Here is a 26,547-nt window from a genome sequence, read left to right as displayed (position 1 = left end):
TACATAGATATCACTGAAAAATAAATGACCCTTTTTCCAGTACATTATATAATAGGAAGTACAGGGAAATCTATAAAAGTAGGTGATTTGGGGTCAGATGGATCTAGCCTGAGTTCTGGCTTGGTCATATATCACCTGGCAGCCTTGAGCAAGTTATTTAAACTCTCTCAGCTTCTGTTTCCTACTCATTAAACTGGGGGTAATAATTTCATAAAGTTATGGTATGGATTAAATGAAATAATCTGTGCAAGATGCTGAGTACAAGGTCTGGCACACATTAAACATGAAACAATTGCTGTTTTTGCTGTTTTGTGTTATTGTTTCAAAAGAGCCCTGGGTAGTTTATAACTAGAAAATGTAGACTAGGAAAGAAATCATCCTTTAAGGAGATACGTTAGAACAATGTTGGGGTACAGAAATATAATACAAGCCACATCTGTAAGCTTAAATGTCCTAGAAACCCCAATAGAGTAAAAGATACAGGTGAAATTAATAATACATTTTATTTAATTCAATATATCTAAGTATTTCATTTCAATATTTGGTCAATATAAAAATTATTAATGATGTATTTCTCATTCTTTCTTTGTACTTAATACATGAAGTACATAGTATGTATTTCAGTCTTTGAAATCCAGGGTTTACGCTTACAATACATCTTTATTCGGATAAATAAGCACATTTCAAGTGCTCACTTGCCACATATAGCAAGTGTCCACTGCCTTGGACAACACAAAGTTAGGAACTTTCATCTTAAATGGATTCTCGAAGAGGCTTCTTCTGTTGTGAGGGTGGTGAATGTGGTGGGGTTGTTGTAAAGTGCCTCTCAAATTTTAACATGCAAAGAATCCCCCAGGGAGCAGGTTAAAAATGTGAATTCTTGGGTCCCAACTCCATAGATTCTGACTCATTAGGTCTGGGTTAGGGACCAAGAATTTTCATCTCCAGTAAGCTCCCAGCTAATACTGATGTTTGTCCATGGATGACATTTTTGAGCATCATTGGTGCAAAATCTCCCTCTTTGAGTTTTACCATTGACTGTTCTTACTGGTATTCCAAAAGACTCGAGATAACCATTTTGGCCACAGTAATAGAAACGAAGGACTTTTCCATGGCATACATACCAGTTACTGTCTATACCAGCCCCACATACTTATAGGATTGAAAAATTCCAGCCTCTTCACTCTATTCTGCCAGTTGTTGAGCCACTATGACCAAGCCTGGTCACATCCAGGGAGCCTCTTCTCCTTCACCAAATGAGGACTCACTTGCCCTTGTTTCCCCAAACTTAAGGATCTGGCATGGACACCCCCACCCCCACCCCCCCACCGCCAGGGCCTGTGCCTCCCTAGCTATTACTTTTCCTTTTTTCAACCATCATAGGCTCTGTCATTACTGTTGAGTGTGCATTTAAGACAGTTTGCCGCAATGGACTGGCTGAATTCACATGATAATTTTGTCTTAAAATCAGTTCAGTATATCTAACAACATCTTTCTTCATAGTATAAATTAATTGCCCCTCCTTTTGCTTGAATACAGATGACACTAAAATTTAGGCAGGCGATCATCTATTTAAGTATATATCTTCATGTCAGCATTTACATGCCAGATAATCTTAATGATTTATGATATTGCATTACAAAATAATGTTGAGTAGTTATGATGATAGAAACTATGATTTAGTTAATGTTTATATTTAACTTATGTGTCTACCATCTTATTTCACCTGAGCACTATTTCAACAAGCTACCTACCTTGTGGCCCTTCATAAAGCTATTTAAAGGAAGCTTGATAGTCTAATTCTCTAAAAGTTGTTTATAATTTAGTTGGGGAAAACTATGCAAATGAAGGAAATATGTCTTACTAATGTTTAATTTCACCTAAAACATGATTAAGTTCCAGGTGCCCAGTGGCCAGCACAGTGGGAGGTTAGAAATAAACTGAAGAGATGGTTTGAGTGACAGCTCTGTCATTTACCAGCTTGTAGTATTAGGTGAGTTATGCAACGTTTTACTTTTCTAAGCTTAGTTTCCTCATCTGTAAAACAGGAAGAGCAAAAGACTTAGTTAATGGGGTGACTGTAAAGATTAAATAATGTTATAATAACTGTAATTATTGTTAAAGAAGAAAGAAAAAAAAGTATTTCTAGCTGGGTAATCTGAAAAGGCATCATGAAAGAGATGGCATTTGAGTTAGATCTTGACAATTGGTAGGATTCTTTTGGCCTTATTTTTTAAAATATTTTTATACATGAATGAATGAATCCATTTTATAAAATATTAAAGTTGTAATGCAAGAAAAATCACCAATGATTCTATCATTCAAAGATAGTCCCAGAGTTTCCGCTGTGGCACGGTGGGTTTGGTGGTATTTATGGAGCGCTGGGACACAGGTTTAATCCCCAGCCCAGTGCAGAGGGTTAAAGGATCTGGCATTGCTGCAGCTGTGGCATAGGTCATAGCTGCAGCATAGGTCACAACTGTGGCTCAGATCTGATCCCTGGCCTGGGAACTCCATATGCCAAGGGATGGCCAAAAAGGGAAAAATAAAAGAAGTATTAAAAGATAGTCTCTATTAATATGTTGGTGTGTTTTCTTATCTCATCCACCACTGGGGTCTTTTTGCAATTTTATGTGAAACAGCAAGGTGTTAAGTAGGACTCTTCCTATCTCAGGCTTGGCCAAGGTTTTACATACTGCCAGTATCCCCACATCCTAAAGCAGGGTCCTAGAACATCTATGCAGGATTTGCATTTGAGGTCTTCTTTTGCCAGCACAGCTCACCGCTCATCTTCGTCCTAAGAAAGGGAAGGTGAAGAAGTCATTAGGAAGTAGGGAAGTTTGTAGAAAGAAATGTAGGAAGAAAGAAAGATCAGTGGCTCTCAGTTGGGGCAATTTTATCCCCTAAGGACATTTGGCAATGGCTGGAGACCACACTGGTTACCACAACAGAGGGTGGTGCTACTAGCATCTAGAGAGTGGAGGCCTGGGAGATACTGCTCAACATCCCCCAGGATAAAGGACAGCCCTACAACAAAGACTCATTCAGCCCCAAATGTCAGTAAAGCTAAAATTGGGAAATTGGGAAACTATGTCTTCGAGAGAGCATCAAGAGCAGATGCACTGTCCACCCTACACCTACGGGATGTGTGCTTCACCCTCCCTTGATCCAAGTAAGGGATCAAGAAAAATACTTGGATAGCTTGGCCAGGGCCCTCTGGAGTTTGCACACATGTAGTATTTGATTCACTCCTCACAAAATGAAAGAGGAGGGACAGAGGAAGCAGTCGGTGGCAGCCAAAAAGAACCCCAAAAAAGCCTGAGTTAACAAATGCCTGCACTTTGAAACTTCACTGGGATCGAGATCCCTGTTACTCTGTTTTTCTGGACTACAAGAATGATGACTGTAATCATCTCAAAAGGGACCACATCCAAGAAGATATCTAAAATAGAGATGGACTCAGTAAAGGCTGAGACAGTAATAAGAAATGATGCAGGAAGGCATCTTTAGGAGAGGAATACGGAGCAGGGAGATGGTCTCTCAGGAGAACCAACACATCCATTGAGAATATGCATGTAGTGCATGTAACCACCTGTCACATCCAAAGGGCTGATGGCAGTGATCTCTTCTGACCTCTCTTTTCCTCTCTACCGTCGTCAACCCAGCAGGGTGGTAACTAGGCAGCCAAGTGAGTGGAAAGGAAGATGAAAGAACCAAGTGGGACAATTGTAAACAAAACAACCAGTTCCCTTTTCAGGATTCTGAAGCTGGGCCAGGAAAGAAGCTAACATTAAACAAGAGACTGAAGCTTTGATGTTCATCTAGACTAGACTTTTTAATACCTTCAAATGGCTAGAAAAGCTAAAGGATCTGCCCATAAGTTCATCTTGGCAATAGGAAGAGTGAGTGTCTAGAGTTTACTTGAAAATGGCTGTCGTGTGAAAGAATAAAGTTACTTGAATTTGCAACCTACCAAGTCCAGTTTATATAATAAACTGGTCACATGTGTACATATAATACATATGAGAATATATCCATGTATAATTATATCATATATATAACAAATAGCTATGCATACATATATGTATATATGTATTTAAATAGATCACACTGTGTAAAGCATTTTTGTATTCATGATTTAGTCACTTAACATTTTACTATGAAATTTTTTCCTTTCATCAAAATAATGTCATATAGATATATCAACAATTCATGTGACCAACCCCTAATTCTGTTGTTGCAAATTTCAATAATAAATTATTAATTAACTATTGGAAATAACACTGTAATGAACATCCTTATGAATCTCGGCCTATATTATTATTTCCTAGACTAAGATTATGAATTTTATTTTAGTGCTACTGATTTTTTTTTTGTCCAGCTGCTTTTGAGAAAGCTTTATCATTTAAAAAAAATTACTGTAAAATACATAACATAAAACTTACCATCTTGGAGTTCCCTTGTGGTGCAATGGGTTAAGGATCCAGCATTGTCATACTGTAGGACAGGGTCAATTCCCGGCCCTGAAATTTCTACATTAGAAAAAAAAAAAAAAAAAACTTACCATCTTAACAAATTTTAAGTGCATACATCAGTGGCATTAAGTATATTCATATTTTTGTACAACAAATTTCCAGAACTTTCTCATCTTGGAAAACTGAAAATATATCCATTATATGACTCTCCATTTCCTTCTCCCTCCAACTACTGGTAACCACTGTTCTACTTTTTCTGTGAATCTGACTATTTTAGATAGCTCATATTAGTGAAATCAAACAGCATTTGTCTTTTCATAACTATTTTACAACATAATGTCCTAAAGTTTCATTCGTGTTGTAGCATGTGAAAAGATTTCCTTCTTAATCTGAATAATATCCCATTGTTATGTATATACTACATTTTGTTTATCCATTCATCCATCAACTGACATTTAGGTTGCTTCTGCTTCTTGGCTATTGTGAATAATGCTGCAATGAATATGAGTGTATAAATATCTCATTGAGACCTTTTTTTCAATTCTTTTGAATGAAGGACTCAAATAGACATTTCCCAAAGTTGCCATAAAATGGTCAACAAGCACAGGAAAAAATTGCTCAACATCACTAATCGTAAGAGAAATGCAGATTATAACAATGAGATACCACCTTGAGCCCGTTAGGGTGACTACTATTTTTTAAACATACTGAAAATAACAGGTGTTGACAGAGATGCAGAGAAATTGGAAATCTTAGATACTGTTGGTGGGATTGCCAAGTGGTGCAACCACTATAAAAAACAGTTTGGAGGTACCTCAAAAAATTAAACATGGAACTACCATATGGTCAAGTTTTATCAATTTACACGCACACCAGCAATGCAGATGTTTACATGTTAGATGCATAGCCTCACTTCTACTGCATTCTGTTTCTCACATCATGTCACAAGACCAGCTCTGATTCTAAAGAAGAAGAAATAAATGGCCCCTCTAGATAAGAGATTAACATGCATGTACAGCCATGGAGGAATTATGGGTGGCTATCTTTAGAGACCATTTGCAACAGGTAGTTTGATAGAGGGATGATGATAATCTTATTTATGCTTTATTTTGCATTTCATTTTTTACTTGAGAGTTTTTTTCATGTTTCCCAGTCACTTGTAGTTCTATGAATCATTTGTTCCTGCCTTGTGACTTTTTAAAATGTATTTGACAGTTTTTAAAATGTATTTATAAAAAGTCTTTAACTATTAAATTTATTGATTTTAAGAAAATAGGATGTTGGAGTCCCCTGATGCCTCAGAGGTTAAGACTCTGGTATTGTCACTGCTGTGGCACTAGTTACTGCTGTGACACTGGTTACTGCTCTGATCCCTGGCCTGGGAACTTTCACATGCTGGGGGTCCACTAAAAAAAGAAAACAGAAAATAGTATAACGCATTTTCTACCACATTTTTTGCAAAACTCTTTTTCAATTTCTCCAATAGCATTAAATTTTTATATGCAAAAAGCATTTTAAAATTTTTAATTTTCAAGTAGCAAAAATCTGTTGAGTTTTTTGGTAACATATTCAGTGATAATACACAAAACACATAATCACAGTGAACATTCATCATCATTGGCAGCTCAACATCCTAACACCTTTCCTAATTTAAGCTCATTTCCAATTGCCTGAGTTTGGCATAAAGGGTATGTAAATATGGCTCACTAGGGGAACAGAAAGAAAAAACATTGAAATATCTCTTTGTATTGATTTTTTTCTCTAGAAAATATAGAAATTAAACTTTACTGATACTTAATAGAGACATGAGCCCTGGGACCTTTGCTTGGATCACATATAAGTTATAGGAGAGAAGATGAGATTATGAAATGTGGAAGATTGTACTACTGCCCTTCCACCCTCCTTCCTTTCAGAGGATTTCAGTGTGTTACCATTTACATGTGCCTAAAAAATGGATCTATAGATTATAGTACCCAGTTTTATTTAAACTATTCTTAGATATGGACAAGTGTCTAGAACGTTTCCTGCAAATAAATATGGACTGAATACCCTATTATCAATGCAAACATAAGTGAACGACAAGAAAGGAGCAGAAATTAATGTTCTACTTCTTGTTACCTACCTTCAAAGCTCATTGGATCTACCAAAAGATTTGTCGCAGCAATTAAAATGAATGAGAAGACTATTTGACAGATGGATACAGACTTACACCCCATGTGCACATTTTATCTTAATAACTAATGGTAGCAGGAAGTCACGATAATTGGCAAGATGGTCTACATAACCATCTAATATGTAAAAACAAACATCTATAATTTTTCTCACTTATTAAAATTTACACGATGTTCCTCTAGTACTTAATTTTTTCCCTTAAGATCAATGATAATGTTTTTTACTGAAAATTTTCCTGAGGAAAAATTTTCAACTGTAATAGCATTAAAAATTGGTGTTGAAATAAACTTAAGAAACTGTCCTTTGAACACTCACTCAAAAATAGCTAACATGATGTTTTAGTGAGGCATATTAAATCATGGTGCTGTCAATAAAATATTATTTATAACCATTTTAGAGAATAAGTAAAATACTACCACTAATAATAATATAAAATAAATACAGTAAAATGTATATTATATGATTTTTTTTAGGGCCGCACCTGCAGCATATGGAGATTCTTAGGCTAGGGGTTGAATCAGAGCTGCAACCACTGGCCTACACCACAGCCACAGCAATGCCAGATCCCAGCCACACCTGCAACCTGCACTGCAGCTCACAGCAATGTTGGATCCTTAACCCACTGAACAGGGCCAGGGATGAACCTGCATCCTCATGGATACTCATCGGGTTCATTACTGCTAAGCAGCAGTGGGAACTCCTACTATATGATTTTTTTATAGATAGTTATACATAATCACAGATAAAGAAATAAATATGCAAAATCAGAAATACTATTGGCCCAGACAATGAGCATATTAGAAATAATGCTCTTAGAATATACAACAGGGAAAAGAGCCTCTTCAATAAATGCTGCTGGGAAAACTGGACAGCTACAGTCCAAAGAATGAAACTGGACCACTTTCTTACATTATATTAAAAAATAAAGCAAAATGAATTAAAGACTTAAATATAAGATGTGAAGCCATAAAATGCCTGGAAGAAAATGTAGGCAGTAAACTTTTTGACATGGGTCTTAATAATATTTTTTTTTTGCATCTGTCTCCTCAGGGAAGAGCAACAAAAGCAAAAATAAGCGAATGAGACTACATCAAACTAAAAAACTTGTGCACTGTGAATAAAACCATCAATAAAGTGAAAAAGGCAACCTACTGAATGAGAGGAGATATTTGCAAATGATGTGTCCTGTAAGGCAATTAATATCCAAAATACATAGAGAACACATGCAAGTTACTTTTAAAAAACAATTAAAAATTAGACAGAGCATCTGAATATACATTTTTCCAAACAAGCTATGCAGATGGCCAGCCAACACATGAAAAGATCTCAACATCACTCATCATCAAGGAAATACAAAACAAAACCACAGTATCACCTTACACCTGTCAGAAGGGCCATCATTTAAAAAAAAAAAAAAAAAGGAAAAATAAGTGTTTGTGAGGATGTAGAGAAAAGGAAACCCTTGTGTACTAGGAATGTAAATTGGTACAACCATTGTAGAAACAGCATGGAGGTTCCTCAAAAAATTAAAAATAGAGTTACCATATGATCCAGCAATTCCACATCTGGTTATTCAAGGAAAAGAAAAACATTATTTCAAAAAGATTTATGCACATTGATGTTTACTGGGCTGTTATTTACAATAGTCATGATATGGAAGCAAAGTGTCCATTGATAGATGAATGAATAAAGAAGATTGTGTGATATTGTCCATCATTATAAATAATAATAGTATTATCATTTAGTAGTATTATTAAATACTCAACCATAAAAAAGAATGAAATTTTGGTGTTTGTAACAACATGGTATCAAGCTTAGGGAAATAAGTCAGACAGGAAAAGACCATGTGTTTTCACTTTTATGTGGTATCTATAGAACAAAACAGAACAGAAACAGACTCAGATATACAGAGAACAAACTGGTGGTTGCCAGAGGGGAGAGGGATGGGGATTGGGAAAAATAAGTGAGAGGGATTAAGGGATTAAGATTTCCAGTTATAAAATAAATAAATCATGGGATATAATATACAGCATAAAGAATATAGTTAGTAATACTGTAATAATTTCGTATGGTGGCAGATGGTTACTAGACTTATCATGATGATCATTTTGTATTGTATTTAAAATTTGAAACACTATGTTGTACATCTGAAACTAACAACACTGCATGTCAACTATACTTCAATTAAAAAATAAAATGAAGTTCCCTTGTATTTTCAAAAAAAAAGGAAAAAAATTCTTTAAGTAAAAGGTTTTATTGGAATAGTCTTTATTTCTACAACATACAAAATTACAAAAATATTCTGTATAAACTAAAAAAATTATTTTCCAAGCATAAACTAATAGAAAATGAAATTTTTAATCGAAATAATTACAAGCAGCACAGTCAATATATATTTAAATAGTTGTTTTATGGGAATAAAATCTTAATGATGATTTCAGCTCTTAGCTGCTCCAGCATGTCATTTCTCATAGAAATCACCTCAGACTTACTGATTTTCTTGATATATTGCAGATCAACTTAAGTAGTTTTAAGAACATTTAATTTTTCGTAACTATATTCTTCAATAGCAAGTCTACTGACACCACTTTTCCAACAGTATTTGCTCACTTCTTGTGCCCGTGTCATGTATTGGTAATTCTCACAATATTTCAAAACCTCTGCCAGCAAAAAGATTATTACTCACCGAGGGCTCAGATGATGGTTAGCAGTTTTTAAGCAGCAAAGTATTCTTTAATTACAGTGTGTACCTTTTTTTTTATACATTGCACCCAATAATGTAAAGATAGCTTTAATGTGCACTGGGAAACCAAAAAAATTGTGTGACTTACTTTACTGCAATATTAGCTTTGTGGCATAGCCTGGAAATGAACCTGCAGTACCGTATCTCCAAGGTGCCTGTATTTAGAAATATGTCCAGAAGATTATTGCAGCAAACTGGTCAATAGTGAAATTGCAATATCTCAGAAGAAATCATCTAGAACTCAGAAAACAGCGTAAAGACTTTAGATTCTCAAATATTCACATTCTCTGTTATGGTCAGCAGTAGATGGCAATTGTAAGTTTTTATGTGGTTGTAGTATTTCATATTCTTCATATTTCTTCAAATGTCATGTTATTTAGAACACCAGAACAGGCACAGTATATCTCGTAGCTTCATGAAACTTTCCTTCAGGATGACATTGCATCTAATATAGAAACCAAAATTCTTAACATGGAAATTTTTAGTTTAGGATCAGAAACGGCTTGATTGTATGATTCCCAGTCAAAACTTGTCTTTTCACTTTCAATTTTTGTCTAAAACAGATGGGTTCAGATCTAGGTCAACAAGTTGCAATCTATTTAACAATAATATTTTTTTTATAAAAATCAAAATTTCTTTTTTAAAGAAATTTCTTACTTTCTTTGAAATATCAAGAATATTATGTCTTTTAGGTTTCTGCATCATTCTGCGTATACCATTCACATTTTAAAAAATGCGATAAATTGGTACTAACCAAATACATATAAATGTTGGTTTTTTTCAAGTATACTTTGGCTTATATTTATAATTTTTAGATTAATAACTTTATTAATACCATGAAAAATTCTAAAAGAGTTTTTACCTTGCCTCTACTTGTGTTTTCACTAACATGATGTTACCAACTGCATTGTCTTCTAAAGATTCAATGATAGCTAAATACTTATATTCAGCAAATGTGTTTTCAATAGTCTTCGACTTTTATCGAGACTGCAAAACAGTTGAATAGTTTGTGCAAGATTAAAAGCTGCTCAGTGTTGTTAAAGAGATTTTTGCTGTCTCATTTCCTCCCAGTTTAAAAATGCACAGAAAGTAGAATACAGGATAGTCTGACATTTTCAAAATCATTTGTTGCAGTTTGGTCTGTTTTCTATGATCCTCCATGCTCTTACTGTCACCTGATTTTAGATTTTCAGATTTTATCTTTGTAAGTAGTCATATATAATATATGTATATTATCATACTTGAGCTGGTATTGCCTATGGGACAAAATTGTCCAGAATAGTCACATGTAGAAATATGAAACTTGCACTTTGAAATTCACAGATCTAGGAACTGTTATCATCGTTTCTATGTATCTTGGGCTGTATATGCATGTGGTGAAACCTACTGTTAAATATGCAGAAATTTTGTGAGCCAGTTATTAAGCCTTTGAGGGCTTGAAATAAGCCTTACTAGGAGTGTTCAATTTACCATTCTGTGTTACCATTGAAGTTGTCAAATGCCGCAAATCAGGGCTTTTTTATTTCTTTTTTAAGAGTCAGTTTATCAGCACACCACTATTTGTATCTAAAATAACTGAATAACAATTAGCATTACCTTGATGAATTCATTTCATCTCATAATCTTAAATTTTGGTTTTGTATTTCATTCCTATGTACATTATTATTATTTACTGTTGATGTTTTGGATTATGCATAAGTATCAAGTCATAATGTTGTCAAATTCAGAAATGGTTTCTACCAAATGAAGACAATTCCCATTGGCATTAAGTTTTGCAGATTTCTCTCTGGATGTGAAGTTGTTTGGCTAATCACATAATTATTTATAGTATATAGTTACTAATAGCATGTTAACATTGTCTCATCTTCAAGTAGTTTATTTTCTGTCCCATCAATAATTGTGTTTTTCCAAGAGTTTTACAATTTAAACATTTAATAAAATGTTTGTGGTGCATTTCACTCTATTCCTGTTCTACAACAATTGAGCAATAAAAATCTGCCAATCTGTGCCCCCAATTCCTTTACTCAGGTTTGTTTCTCCATCCTTGGAGAGTTTACAAAATCCTTTTCTTGTAAAGAAAGAATGGTTTCAGCTTTTAAAAACAAAAATGACAGTAGTTAGATTTTTTTTTTCTCACTATTTGTCAGAATTCTTACGTAAAAAGTTTCCAAAAACCTCTTATCTGTGCTTTCTTCTGCAAGATAAACTTGTCTTCTTTGAGATGGATAATTTCACCAAGAGGGTTCTGCTGTTTAATATCCAAATATATGGACGTATAGCTGAATCAACACAAAGTGTATTTCACTTAATAGAATCTACTTTTTTTCCTTCTCTCTTTTTTTTGCCGGGGGTAGGGGGGGCACATCCATGGCATGTGGAAATTTCTGGCCAGGGATCAAACCTGTGCCACAACAGCTACCCAAGCTGCTGCAATGACCACACCAGATCCTTAAAATACTTTGCCGCAAGGGAACTCCTCATTTTTTAAAAGGAATTCACCCATTCTTATTGGCATGAAAATAGAGGGTGAATTTACCACTTGCCCCCTCTGTACAGTGTCTGCGCTAGAGTCTTCCGAGACTGATCATTTCCTTTCCTTCCCCTACAGTATTCAATGACCCAAGTAATTTTCTTTCACTTTATTCTTTAGTGGATTCTCATTTTCTGTTTTTTCTGATCATGATTTATTATTTTCTTAGCTCTCAAATTCTGAGCAGAAATAATGTTATCATTTCACACATTTGCCCTAGAATGTGTAATATTTTTAAATTACTAAATGTGTAATATTTATTTATTTGAGCCACTAAACTTTAAGAGCAAAGTTGTATAACAAAACTTTAACAACAGCCAATAAATAATAGCTCTGATATAATTAGATCATTATGTGGTAATGGTAAATAAGTATGATGTACTTATATAGTCATTCATGTCAAGTGAAAGTATTATTAGACTTAAAATGAAAATTCTGCAATATCATTTTGGTAAAATAGACACAGTATAATAAACACCGTGAACTGCAAAATGAAACACAAAATTTAGCTAAATTTTACCACTAGGGAATTTTTTTCATTTTAAGATATTTTCTGATGCACATGAAAGTATAAAGTGCCTTCAAGTGTTGGAAGCATTGTTCATTGTGACATCAACAAAATCTTTGGTATGTTGAACTTGTGCCTTCTTCATGAGTCAAAGTCAAATGGTTGCAAGAAGACGTGTTAATTAGTCAGGGAACTGACATAATAAATATACACAGAGTCTATCTTTGAAACCTAAAAAAATTATAACAAAAATATTAAAACATTTCAAAGTAAGAGACGTCTACAATGTGAGTGGCACTCTTAGTTGTCACACCCTTGTACAGGACACAACCTGCACACCTGTGAACATCAGCGGGGCCCCTTCCTGGGAAGGTCGGGAGACCTTTTCATCCGCATGGTGTGAGCACTGGCAAAGGTGGCACTACTGTTACTATCAATCAAAACAAAACTTAAAGTCGTTAATTCAATCAACCTATTCCTTTGTGATTTCCTTCACTGATTTTGCTTTCTAGCTTTGCTTATGAAGTTATTTCCCTCTCTGAGATCATGGCACTAACCATCTATATTTTCTGCTATTTTTAATTTAAAAAAAAATTTTTTTTTATGGCCGCATCTGTGGCATATGGAAGTTCCCTGGCTAGGGGTTAAATAGGAGCTGCAGCTGCCAGTCTACACCACAGCCTGGCAACATGGGATCTGAGATGTGTCTGTGACCCGCACCACAGCTCACAGCAATACAGGATCACCCACCCACTGAGCCAGGCCAGGGGTTAAACTCAGATCCTCATGGGTCCTAGTCGGGTTCCTTACCACTGAGCCATAACAGGAACTACTCTGCTATTATTTTATATTTTAAAAACTTTTAGGAATTTCTGCTATGGCACAGGGAGTTAAGAAGCCCACTGCAGCAGCTCAGGTTGCCGTGGAGGCGCAGGTTCAATCCTTGGCCCAGCAACTTCCGTATGCCGCAGGTGCGGGCATTGAAACAAAAGTTTTAAATTCTGTGAAATATATGAGCAATGGGATCCTGCTGTGTAGCACTGGGAACTCTGTCTAGTCATTTATGATGGAACACGTAATGTGAGAAAAAGAATGTGCACATGAATATGTAACTGGGTCACCATGCCGTACAGTAGAAAATATATATATATAAATAAATGATAAAAAAATAAAAAATAAAGGTAAAAAATAAATTCTGTTAAATTTATTTCAATGCATAACATGCAATAAGCTAATTTTCTCTCATTGCTTTATCTATTGTGTACTCACCCTTTATTTGACAATCTCTGTACTCATTTCTGAGGTAATTTTTATCATAACAATTTTTCATAAACTAGAGTCTGCTTCTGTAACATCTCTTTTATTTATACCTATTCTTGTACCATGAACATGCTACTTTACTCAATATAGGTTTGTTTGTTTGTTTGTTTGTCTTTTTGCCTTTTCTAGGGCCGCTCCCACGGCATATGGAGGTTCCCAGGCTAGGGGTTGAATCGGAGCTGTAGCCACTGGCCTACACCAGAGCCACAGCAACGTGGGATCCGTGCCGTGTCTGCGATCTCCACCACAGCTCATGGCAACGCTGGATCCCTAACCCACTGAGTGAGGCCAGGGATCAAACTTGCAACCTCATGGTTTCTAGTCGGATTTGTTAACCACTGAGCCACGACGGGAACTCCAGTATAGGTTTACAATACATTTTATTATTTGGCAAGATGACTCTTAGCTCATTAAGCTTTGGTTCCCCTTTTTCATAAGATATTTTTGTCCATTTATTCTCTCAAATATAGAACATAGGACTTGAAAGAGTGAAGATAAAGACAGAAAAGATATTCCAAAGAGGGGAATACAGAAAAGGCAAAAAGAACTTCCACTGAATAGATGCCTCTTACGCCCAAAGCAATGTTGAGTTAAAAAAGGAAGGTCATGTTTGAAACTTGCTAAGGGAGTAGATGTTAAACTTCCCTATTGCACATAATTACTTATAACTATGTGTGGTGTCTGATGTTAACTGGGCTCGCTTTGCAATCAATCACTGAATCACTATGTTGCACAGCTGATACAATTCTAATGTTAAGTCAATTATACCTCAATTAAAAATTAAATTAAATAGACACTCGCTTACATATGGCAAAAAAATAAAAAATAAAAAAGGAAGGTCATCTTTTTTTCTCACCTCAGCTATCATGAATCTAAATTTGTCCTCTGATACCAGATCACATAGGTAAGAGAATTAGAGAAGGGAAAAATACATAAATATTCTAGTAGAATGGATACAGTGGTCTTGTCACAACACTTTTGCTTATTTAACTTGCTCTTTACAATATGTCATATAAATAGTAAGTTTCTGAAAATATTCTGAGAAAGAAAAATTTTATTTTTATAATGGTTTCTCCTAAACCTGCTATTTGTTTCACACTGGCCTCCACGGAAATCTTACCTCCTACCAACTTTTGTGAAGTGTCATATATTCTTTTAGTAAACCTGAGTCAAGATTCAAGGAAGCCCTGGTTTTAAAATGTAGAGGTTTTGGCTTGGTTTCATTTTGAGGTTTTGGAGGTTATAGAAAGTCAAAGCAAAATGAAGTCTCTATAAATCCTCAACCCTCCATTTTATAATAAATATTTTGTAATGCCCTTTGTTCTACCCAAAGTGAAATGTATAAAAAAAATTAACCTACCTACACATAGATTTTAAAAAACTAGTATGTCTATCTTTAATATAAAGAATCACTAGAAGGAAAGAATTGTATAATTTCAATATGTAAGTACTTGGTCACAATCACACTAAAAAAGATATAAAGAAGTTGTTGGATACTTGCAACTCTTTGTAGCAGTCACTCTCACTCTCCGTAGCTACAAAAGCAGACTGAGGGCTCCAAGGTATTGGTGACTCAAAAACCTAAGTGGAGAGGCTGTCAGTAATGTCATTTTTCCAAAGTAGAAAATTTTGACAAAATTCAGTCTAAAACAGCTTACAATTTTCACTTGACTTTTACATGACCGCCTCCTTGGAAAAGTCAGTGTATGCATATAACAAGTTGAAGTCTGGACTCAGTTCATTATACACATCCATTTTCTAAATGCATGTCGCAAACTTCACAAGTACTTGTAAACCGATGGCATTCCTAAGGGATAAACCTTCATGGACCACAGAATGTGACATTGCCAATACTGTAATGAGATAGTCCATTATCAGTGGACCCACCATCATGATCTTAGACAGGTTACACAGGAGTGAGCACAGATGGACGAAGCAGAGGATGGATGGAGGACCACCCAAGATGAGTTCTCAAGCCAAAATTCCAAACAATGTACAGGAAACTAACCCTCAGAAATTCAGACAGCAGAACCAACAAACAAGAGAGAGAGTCACCCCCTAGAAATTATTTTAAGTATAGAAGGATCTGAAAATAATTTTGCCAGTCATCTTCAATGAGCTCAGTTAGCTCCATAAATAAAACATTTTCACTTTTAAAAGTCTGCTATGTTTCAGATACTCATGATTATGTACATAAAATGGGTGCTGAATGACTGAGCTTGATTTTTATTGCAGTTTTTTCTTGAGCAAGTCTTCCATGCCACAAGGGAAAAAGCTTTTTTTCTTTAATTTTTTAAAATTTTTTATTTTATGGTAGCATATGGAAGTTCCCAGACCAGGGAATGAATTGGAGCCACAGCTGCAACCTACATCCCAGCTGCAGCAATGTCAGATCATTTTTACCCACCATGCCAGGCCAGGGATAAAACCTGAGCCTCCACAGAGACCAGAGCTGCTGCAGTCGGATTCTTAACCCACTGTGCCAGAGCAGCAACTCCAAGAAAGCCTATTTCAAGCCAGACTTTTCAAAATTTTAACCAACAGGGTTCCCTGGTAGCCTAATGGTTAAGGATCCAGCATTGTCACTGATGTGGCTCGGGTTCAGTCCCTAGCCAGGGAACTTCCACACCCCATGCGCATGGCCATAATGTCATCCTAGGAGTTCAGAATCAGGGGCCACCGCATCTTCCCATCCAATGTCCGACTCCACCAGAATCTCAGATTCTCTCCAGGAAACCCATGACACCTGCCCAACCCACTCCCAGGGAAATCACTGCTTCTGAGACCAGTGCTCTATTCTAACTGTAAAAGTTTTTACTATATGAATTCAGAACATGACAGGAAGCAAAAAGAGGCCATGAACCCTGGTGCAAACCTGAATTTGAATCCTGGCTCTGCCACTCTTGGTTCTATGAACTTGGGCAAAAGATGTAATCTCTCCACATCTCCATTTCTTTACCTGGCAAATGCAGCTACTAATAATAGTACCTATTGCTTTATTTGTTGGAAGAATCAAAAGTTAACCTATCTGAAGCACTTGGGACAGTGCCTGGAAGATAGTAAGTGCCACATCAAGGCTAGCAGAAATTCTACCCTTGGTCTGCATTCTGCTCTTTGAATCCTAGAAAACTGTTGGCACCTCAGCTAAGGATCCCAGATCATTGGATGCTTTCTCACACTGCATGGTTATTATTCTCTCTTCATCCTTAGCAGGCTCCCATTTGTCAAGACTTTTGAAAACTGGGTTCCTATATTGAGTCAATATCCCGGGTGTATTTTGGCCTGTGCAGCGCAGAACATATTCATGCAGCAACTTAAACTCATGCCTACTTTACTTCCAGCAAAATGTCCAAAAATATTATTTGTGTAAGGAGCTTGAATCTCAGTTGACAAAATGAGGTGGTCGAGAACTTTCTTTGTTTCTCTAGAACTGAATTCAGTTTATACTGTGAGTTTCCATGTTACTGGGTGGCATAGACTTAGTGTGAGTTAGTTCAAATTCAGCTTCCTCAGCCTCCCCCAGGGTGGCATCAGAATTCTGGGGGGTGTGGACTCACAGAACTCATGGTGTTGAGGTATCAGGATGGATGAGGAGAGTGGGTGTCTACACTGTCATCCTCTCAGATGTCCTGGCTCCCTCTAGACTTCAGTTTTTGGTCCTTGGCAACACAGCACTTCATCCTCCCACCCCACCCTATCGTTCCCATCATTAAGGGCTCTTTAGACCCTGATGTCCCTCTGAATAATAACTATGTGTGGGAAAAATTCTATGAGACAGCAGAGCTCTGATCTTTGGAAAACTCTGCTGTGTTTCCAGGTTCCAGACCCATCTGCTGTGAACTCCTGAGGCCATGCCATATAACACCCGTCAGGCCTATACGTCAGCTGGGGGCAGGTACTAGAGCTGCCTCTCCCCCACCCCACCCCAGGAAGCTCCCCCCAGGGACAGACACTGAAATCTTCTCTGCTCTCCTACCTCCAAATGTATTCCTCCACCCTCGGCCCACCTCCATGGCCCCAGAAAGCCACCAGGTCTCATCATGTCTCCTCGGAATCTCTTCCACATTCAGGATAAGGAGACTTTGTTCATCTCTGTGAAGGAGATGCTTACTCTGATTCCCCATGTATCCTTCCCAATGGGATGAGGCCCTTTTGAGAAACCAAAACTCATGGACATTACCATATTTTAAAAGTCTACTGTCAGAGTTCCCGTCGTGGCTCAGTGGTTAATGAATCCAACTAGGAACCATGAGGTTGCCGGTTCGATCCCTGGCCTTGCTCAGTGGATTAAGGATCCGGTGTTGCTGTGAGCTGTGGTGTAGATACACAGACATGGCTCGGATCCTGTGTTGCTGTGGCTGTGACGTAGGCCAGCGGCTACAGCTCCGATTAGGCCCCTAGCCTGGGAACCTCCATATGCCATGGGAGCGGCCCCAGAAAAGGCAGAAAGACCAAAAAATAAATAAAAAATAAAGTCTACTGTCTTCCTGGCACTCCTTTGCTGAAGAAAAGAAGGCAAATGCCTAGCTCCCTAAGTTGGAGGTAGACAAGAAGAGGCAGAGAGTTAAGAGTAACAGGAAATATGAGAAAACCATATTAGTTAGAATTATAAAATTCTCACCATATTACCTTTTTTAATGACTTTCAATCAAATGAGTCAATTCTATGATTGAATTAGAAATATTTTCTCAGCACCTACCATACACACCAGATATTGTACTAGTGCTAGACTCATTGATGCATTAAAACATGGTCCTTATTCTCAAGAGACTTTCTCTCTCATCCCTCAAGAAGGTCTCATTCTCTTCATTTCATCTTATGCTTTAAGATCATATATTTTTTCAGCTGTATTATAAGTTTTTCATCCATCTCCCTGCTTCTTTTTTTTTTTTTTTGGCTGAGCCCAAGGCATGTGGAAGTTTCTGGGCTAGGGACTGACCCTTGCCACATCAGTGACAATGCCAGATCCTTAAACTGCTGAGCCATCAGAGAACTCCTCCTACTTCAAAGATCTTATTTTTTGTTTTATGAACCTCCTATTCATCCTTCACATTTACTAAAACATAAATCCAATCACATCATTCTTTGACTTAAAAATTTGCCAAGGGTCCCATCATCTTCAGGACAACATGTTAGACACAATCTTAGTATTAATTCTATTTCCTTCAGTTTTGAAAGCAACCCTATCAGCTAGCTATTATGTTCTCAACTTTACAAACAAGGAAACTGCAGCTTGAAAAGCTGAAACCATCCTGACCAAGTTCACAGAGCTGGGAGAACCAGGACCCAAATGGGCTTTCTTGATTCTAGATCCACTGCTTCTAATATTAGACTTTATGTTCTGGTCTCCATAGTCTCCCTCTTACAATAAGGAGTGAAGGAGTGACTTAATGTAAGACTACTACCACCATCATTACCATACCTCTATCACTGTAATAAATAAGTCATGGATTACATGCCTCTGTTTATCTTCTAAATCAAGAAGGAAGGAAGACACTTACCTTATCAGCCAAGTAAGTCAATCGGCCAAACGAACTTTGGTGGTCCAGGGGTGACAAAATTGAGCCAAATCACCCTCACATGCACTATAGGATATACAAAGACTTAAAGTTAAAATACTCAGTGACCTGTTGCAGCTCATGCACCACGTCATTGTGAAAGTAGAATGGAAGTCCCAGCCTCTTGAGTTCTCTGTTCACCAAGCCATAATGCAACACATAAATCCACTAATCCAAATGTACAGAACCCTTTAATAAGTTAGCCCCATGTAACAGCAAATTAACACTTTTGAAAGCTTCAAACTATGGCAATTAACCACATCTCTAGGAAGCCTGTAGTACAGCTAAATGGCAATTCACAAGCAAACCTCAAAAACACCAGCATTGCTTCTGACTGTAAACCTCACTCAAAACTTTTTCCCAAGTGGTTTCAGTATTCAGTTGGAAGAGTGACAGTTGAACTTAATGGTTTTCTTTTCTCACTTTTCTTCAGAAATGATCCATCTCACCACTGCAGTGCTTTGCAATCTCTTAAAACCCATGTTCCCTTTGGATAAATCTGAAAATCTCATGACACCATGTTCCCTGCCCTGACCAGTGAGATTTCTGTGTTCTGAGAATAAATTCTATTTCCTAAATATCATGTAACATAAGAAAAAATTTGTAGCATTTGATTTTAGGTTCTTATATGAAAAGAAGTATTCTACTTTTCACATATAAAATACGTATTTTTTAAAAATTACTTATCATCCTCTCCCTTACCCCACCCTGCTCCTCCCAGATACTATATCAACTATATGCTTCCACTTGTTAATAATTTATGACCTATTTTGTGCAATATTGAAGCTCAGTTTAAAGCTCTAAATGGGGTGCAATTATTGAAATATTTGGCATATTTATCCTTCATAAAAGAGTTCCCAGTTAAAAAGGAAATCAAAGAATAGAAATGAAATTCACAGACTCACTAAGATATCCAAGTGTCAGGAGCCCAAAGGAACTATTTAGCCTCACACTTTCTACATCAGACCTATGGAATCCAAATCTTTGACCTTTTGGCCCATGGATCTGGGTTATAAACAAGCAACCAAGATAATTCTAATAGCCACTTAGATTGGAGAACATGTTACTCAGTCTTATCCAATTATTTGATGGGTGGGGAAACTGAAATGCAAAGAGATGACATGCAGCTCACTCAGTTCACAGACCTAATTTTACCTTCTACTGGTTATAAAAGCAACTTTAAGAAAAAAAAGCAGTCTTTAGAATTTTGATTTCATTATCAACTCCAATATCTGGTAAGAAAAAAAAAGTATTTTTACAATCTCCTTATCTTTCTTCTTTTCCAAAAGTTGCCTAGCAGCTAAAATGATGGATTGAATATATTCTCTCATCTCCTTCGATAAAAGAATAGGGAAAGGCATAGAAAAGGTATGATCTAGCAAGGAAATGGAGAGGCTTGTTCACATTTTAGGAAAATGTAAAGCAGATAGGGGAGTGGTGACAACTGTGATTTAAGGAAGAGTTTAAACCTAAAATATATGCCCAAGAGGGTACAAATTAAGAAGTTTGTCCTAGAGAACTCAGAGCAGCTCTGAAACATGGCAAAGGATGAGGCTTAAAGGAAAACAGCACGAGAGAGACTTGAGATTTTAGATAACATTCATGTACCGCCTTACCCTAGTCCCTTGCAGAGATTCAGGCAGCCAGAATTTTATTCTCCAATGAAAGTGAAAGGGCAAGTCTTGTGTTCAAGAAGCACTAAACACAGCTGAAGGTGACACTGAGATACAAGATTGCAAAGGGGGTGGGGGAAGAGCTAATCAAAAACTTTACATTCTGAATAGTGGGGAACATCAAGCTGGAGGATTCATGTCTAGAAATACTGAATGACCACTACACACTGAAACTGTGTGTGTGTGTGTGTGTGTGTGTGTGTGAGGGGGGGGGGGGAGAGAGATACATCAATGAAACAGCCAGTTCTCTAGCTAATCACCCCAAAGTGAAGACAACCTTATGTATGAGGGGTTCTGTGTCAGTTTTCTGGAGCTGCCATAACCATGTACCACAGAACAAGTAGCTTAAACAACAGATATTTATTTTTCTACAATTCTAGATGTCTGAGATCAAGGTGTCAGCAGCTTGGCTTCTGAGATCTCTCCTTGCCTTCTAGATCATTGTCTTCTGTGTTCACACTGTCTTCCCTCTGTCTGGGTGTCCTAATCTCCTCTTAGAGATACCAGCCATATAGGATTGAGGCCTACCCCTATGACCTCATTTTACCTTATTACCTCTTTGAAGACTCTACCTCCAAATGTTGTTACATTCCGAGATACTGCGAATCAGGACTTCTGCATACAGATTTAATGGGAACACAATTAAGTCTATAAGAGCTTCTAAAAGATTAATATTTTACTTAGAGTGTTTCTGTCATGGCGCAGTGGAAATTAATCTGTTTAGGAACCACGAGGTTGTGGGTTCAATCCCTGGCCTCACTCAGTTGCATAGGCCAGCAGCTACAGCTCTGATTAGACCCCTGGCCTGGGAACTTCCACATGCTGTGGGTATGTCCCTAAAAAGACTAAAAACAAACAAAAAACCCAGCTATCACGGAAAAAAATAAAAATCATTGAAATAAAAAAATAAAAAAGTATTTTTACCTACACTCAAGATAATGAAAGCTCACTAGACATATAAAGAAAGCTCTCTAAACAGACTCACTCACTTACAAAACAGAAATCCCAAAGAAAAACAACTTGGGTAATAAGGGAAAATGTCAAAAATACCAATTAAAAACTTCAGAGAAATATTAGAAAATCTTGAATTGGAAAAACCAGAGCTAACCAATATAAAAGAGAAGCAAACAAAAGCAAAGAACTTGAACCTGGGAACTTCTGCATGCTGTGGGTGTGGCAAAAAAAAAAAAAAAAAGGAAAAAAAGAAAAAAGCAAAGAACTTGAAAAAGTAAACTATAATAACAAAATGTAAGTAAACAAATAATGCAGAGAAGAGACAGTCAAGGAAATCTCTCAGAAAATCGAACTCTCTAAAATATAAGAAATTGAACATATGAAGGCAAAGATAGAGATTAAGAAGCTCAAGTCTCAAAGGCTAAAAATTTATTAATAAAATTTCAGCGATAGCAGAAAAAATTGGAAAAATACCATCCAAGAAATAGTACCAAGTGTTCTCAAACCTGTGTCTCCAGTCTATTTCTCCCACTTGAACTTCAGATTTGAATGCCCAACTCAGTTGCCTACTCAATATGTCTAGTTGGATGTCAAAAGAACATCCAAAATTAAATGCCTAGTGTATATATGTGTACAACTGAATCACTTTGCCATACAGCAGAAATTACACAACATTGTAAATCAACTATACTTATATAAAAAATAATAAAATAAAAATTAAGTGCCTAAAATTGCTCACCTCTTACATAATCTCCCATCTTCATAAATGAAAATTTTCATTTTTCAGTTGCTAAATTGAAAAATTTAAGATCTTATAAGAAATTAAAAATTGATAATAGACTGTGAAATATAAAGCTATAAATGTTCTTGGGGAAAAAAAACTGCAGGATAAAATCTGCATGGTTTTGAATGTGAATTAAAGAGTTTTTGAATGTGAAATAAAAAAACATAATACATAAAAGAAAAAATTGATAAGTGAGAATTTATCAAAATTAAAAGATTTTGCTTTATGAAAGTCACTGTAATGAAATGAAAAGAAGAAAATTTGCAATGCACATACCCAATAAGGCATTTGTGCCCAGAATATATAAATAACTCTCCAACTGAACAACAAAAAACAAAAAAATGAAAAATCAAGTTTTAAAAAGTGAGAAAATTCTCTAAATGGACACTTAACTATCAAAGAGATATGAATAACAAATAAGAAAAGATGGGAGTTCACTTATGACACAGCAGGTTAAGGATCCAGGATTGTCACTGCAATGGCTTGGGTCACTGCTGTGGCATGGGTTCAGTCCCTAGCCCAGGAACTTCCACATGCCATGAGCTTGGGCAAAAAAAAAAAAAAAAAAAAAAAGAGGAATAAGAAAAGATGTTCAACATCATTAGTCATAAAAGGAATGCAAATTAAAATCCCAATGAGACACACTGCACATCTATTAAAATGGCTAAAAGTTTTAAATCTGCAATACAAAGTGCTGACGTGCAGGCAGAGCAACTAAAACTCTTGTATGTTGCAATAATATCACAGCCATTTTGAGAAAAAGTTCAGAAGTATCTTATAACACGTGATAATGAGGGACAGATTTCTCATTGTCAGAGAAAAGAGAAGTTACAAATAAGCAAAAGAGAAGGCTAAGAAGAACCCAATTGTACTGTGTTTCAGTGGGAGATCTCAGGATGAACCTATGATTTTGTAACTATGTATACAGACAGATGAAAAAAAATAGACAATTAAATAGGTAGCTATGCCTAGCTGTCGATCTAGCCACCTCCCCTTATAAGTTCCAGAAGCAGTGAAATCCCAGTAACAACCTAGCACCTAAAACTTGATTTTAAAATACCATTCTGCAAGAAAGGAAACCAGGGCTTCTTGGAAAAGAGGTTGATTCCAATCCAAGCAAGGAAAATACAAGATGATCCTAGAAGTCTTTTATGGCACCATACAGGAAGGAAGTGCCATTCTTAAAAATAAAATAAAATAAATAAAAAAGATGGAGACTGAGAAAGGATCAAATATGTAATCGGAGAAGAAAAGGCAACTCTTGCTTATTGAACTCCAATTATAAGTGTTCCAGGAATGGGGTAAATAAAAAAATAGCCATTAGAACATCACAGTAACAAGCCCCCGGTTCCCTAACTATCATAGAACTCAATATTGGTTAGCATTGCCTACTTCAGATTTCTTTCATGTGATAGAGAAGTAAGGTACTGTCTGGTTTTTGTCACAGTTATTTTGAATTTTCTGTACTGTAAATTCAATCCCATCCTAATTAAAACACGGCTGTTTCTAAAAGTTTCATTTGAGGAATCTCAGATTCTAGTTTTTCAGCAAACATTTGCTTAATGCCTGTGATGAGCATTTGACATACATTATTTTACACTTTCTTCAACACTATATGTATAATTACCCCTATTTTTAAAATTTTATTAAAATATAGTTGATTTATAATGTTATGCTAATTTCTCTTGTACAGCTGTGACTTACTCTTTTTTTTTTTTTTTTTTTTTTTTAGCTATTCCTTTCCACTATGGTTTATCCCAGGAGATTGGATATTGTGCCCTTTGCCATACAGTGGAACTTCATTGTCTAGCCATTCTAAATGTAATAGATTGCATCTACTTAACTCTAAACTCCCAGTCCATCCTTTTCCCTCCCTCCTCCTCCTTGGCAACCATAAGTCTGTTCTCTATGTCTGAAAGTCTGTTTACATTTTGTAGATAAGTTCATTTGTGTCATATTTTAGATTTCACCTGTAAGTGATATTATATGGCATTTGTCTTTCTCTTTCTGACTTACTTCTCTTAGTATGATAATCTCTAGTTACATCCAAGTTGTTATAAATGGCATTATTTCATTCTTTTTTATGGCTGAGTAGTAGTCCATTGTATATATGTACCACATCTTTTTAATCCATTCATCTGTCTGATGGACATTTAGCTTGTTTCCATTCTTGACTTTTGTAAACAGTGCAGCTGTAAACATAAGGGTGCATGTATCCCTCTGAATCATTGTTTTGTCTGGATATATGTCCAGGAGTGGGATTAGTAGATCATATGGTAGTTCTATATTTACCTTTCTGAGGAACCTCCATACTGTTTTTCATAGTGGTTGCACTAACTTACATTCTTACCAACAGTGTAGAAGGGTTCCCTTTTCTCTACACCCTCTCCAACATTTGTTATTTGTAGACATTTTAATGATGGCCAATTTGACCAGTGAGAGGTAGTACCTAATTGTTGTTTTGACTTGCATTTCCCTAATAATTAGTGATGTTGATCGTCTTTTCATGTGCTCACTAGCCATCTATATGTCTTCCTTGTAGAATGTCTATTTAGGTTTCCTGCCCATTTTTTTTATTGGGTTGTTTGGTTTTTTTGCTGTTGTTGAGTTGTATGAGCTATTTGTATATTTTGGAGATTAAGCTCTTCTCATTGTTTGCAAATATTTTCTCCCAGTCAATAGGTTGTCTTTTCCTTTTTTTTTTTTTATGGTTTCCTTTGTTGTGCAAAAGCTTATAAATTTGATTAGGTTCCATTTCATTTTTTGCAGTTGAAGAAAATGCTTCTCAGAAAAAGTAAGGATTTAGGAATTCATGTTGTGGCACAGCAGAAACAAATCTGACTAGGAACCATGAGGTTGCGGGTTTGATCCCTGCCCTCACTCAGTGGATTAAGGTGTTGCCGTGAGCTGTGGTATAGGTGGCAGGTGGCTCAGATCTGATGTTGCAGTGGCTGCGGTGTAGGCCAGCAGCTGTAACTCTGATTTGACCCCTAACCTGGGAACCTCCATATGCTGCAGGTGTGGCCCTAAAAAGAATAAAATAATAATTTAAAAATTTAAAGAAAAAGAAAAAGTAGTAATTTGCCCTGCTACTTTGTGTGGCAGAACCCAATAATAAGTTTATGTCTCATTGGCCATATTTTCTCCTCCATATCTCATGGCTACCCCTAGAGAACTTTTAGAATACTTCCAGTTGGTAGGTAGAGTTTAATATTCTTTTGGAGGGCTTGGAGTATATTGATGAGTGGGAGGACTATCAAACATTGCTGCTGACTTCTGATTTCAGTGACACCTTCAAGTGATATCTGACAGGGAACAACCTCTAAAATCCTCAAGGAGAAATATCCCTGGAGGGCTCACCTATGGCGCTCCCTTAGTGATCTGAGATTGTGAGAACTTGCCTGAGCATTGGGAATATGTTGCCCTATGCTGCCTGGGGTAGCATGTCTCCATGGATGCCACCAGCTCCTTCCCTCTTAATAGATGCATGATACTTATTTCTCCTTTGAAGATAGAGTCTGTTCTTCCATCCCCTTGATCTTGGACTATCCCATGACTGCTTTGACCAGTAGATATAGGAGAGGTAGTAGAGAATCTCATGTATGAGTAAGAAGCTATGTTGGACATCCAGCCTAGCTGAGTCTTCAGATGACTCCAGCCCCAGCCCTACCAGACTGCAACTAGGTGAAGAACCCCAAAGAAGAACCACCCAAGTGAGTCCAGTCAAAATGTAGAACCTAGGGATTATCCTACATTGTTTAAGATTTTAAACACTTTGTGATGGCTTGTTATACAGCCATAGATAACAGGAACCCTGCTGGTGCCACTTT

General features: G+C 36.5%; 2 long non-coding RNA genes across 3 annotated transcripts in view; one reads left to right on the top strand and one right to left on the bottom strand.

Moving 5' to 3' along the window:
* Positions 1–26,547, top strand: part of LOC146397227 (uncharacterized) — a 317,714-nt gene that overhangs the window by 143,488 nt on the left and 147,679 nt on the right. The window lies entirely within an intron of this gene.
* On the bottom strand, positions 485–19,623 carry LOC110256546 (uncharacterized). 2 transcript variants are annotated; one of them, XR_014822633.1, is made up of 4 exons: positions 19,250–19,476; positions 9,479–9,545; positions 4,446–4,532; positions 485–2,797 (listed from the first exon to the last, which is right to left on the bottom strand). It is a non-coding gene; the product is annotated as an uncharacterized LOC110256546 (long non-coding RNA). The 2 variants fall into 2 exon arrangements; XR_002338175.2 differs by lacking the exon at positions 9,479–9,545 and having other exon boundaries at positions 19,250–19,623.

Source organism: Sus scrofa, chromosome 13, assembly GCF_054392235.1.
Source record: "Sus scrofa isolate SSC_HxYL_T2T_F1_AM1 chromosome 13, Sscrofa_HxYL_maternal_Yorkshire_Landrace_v2.0, whole genome shotgun sequence".
In the NCBI taxonomy this organism is placed as follows: domain Eukaryota; kingdom Metazoa; phylum Chordata; class Mammalia; order Artiodactyla; family Suidae; genus Sus; species Sus scrofa.
This window is presented reverse-complemented; position numbering and strand designations above follow the sequence as displayed.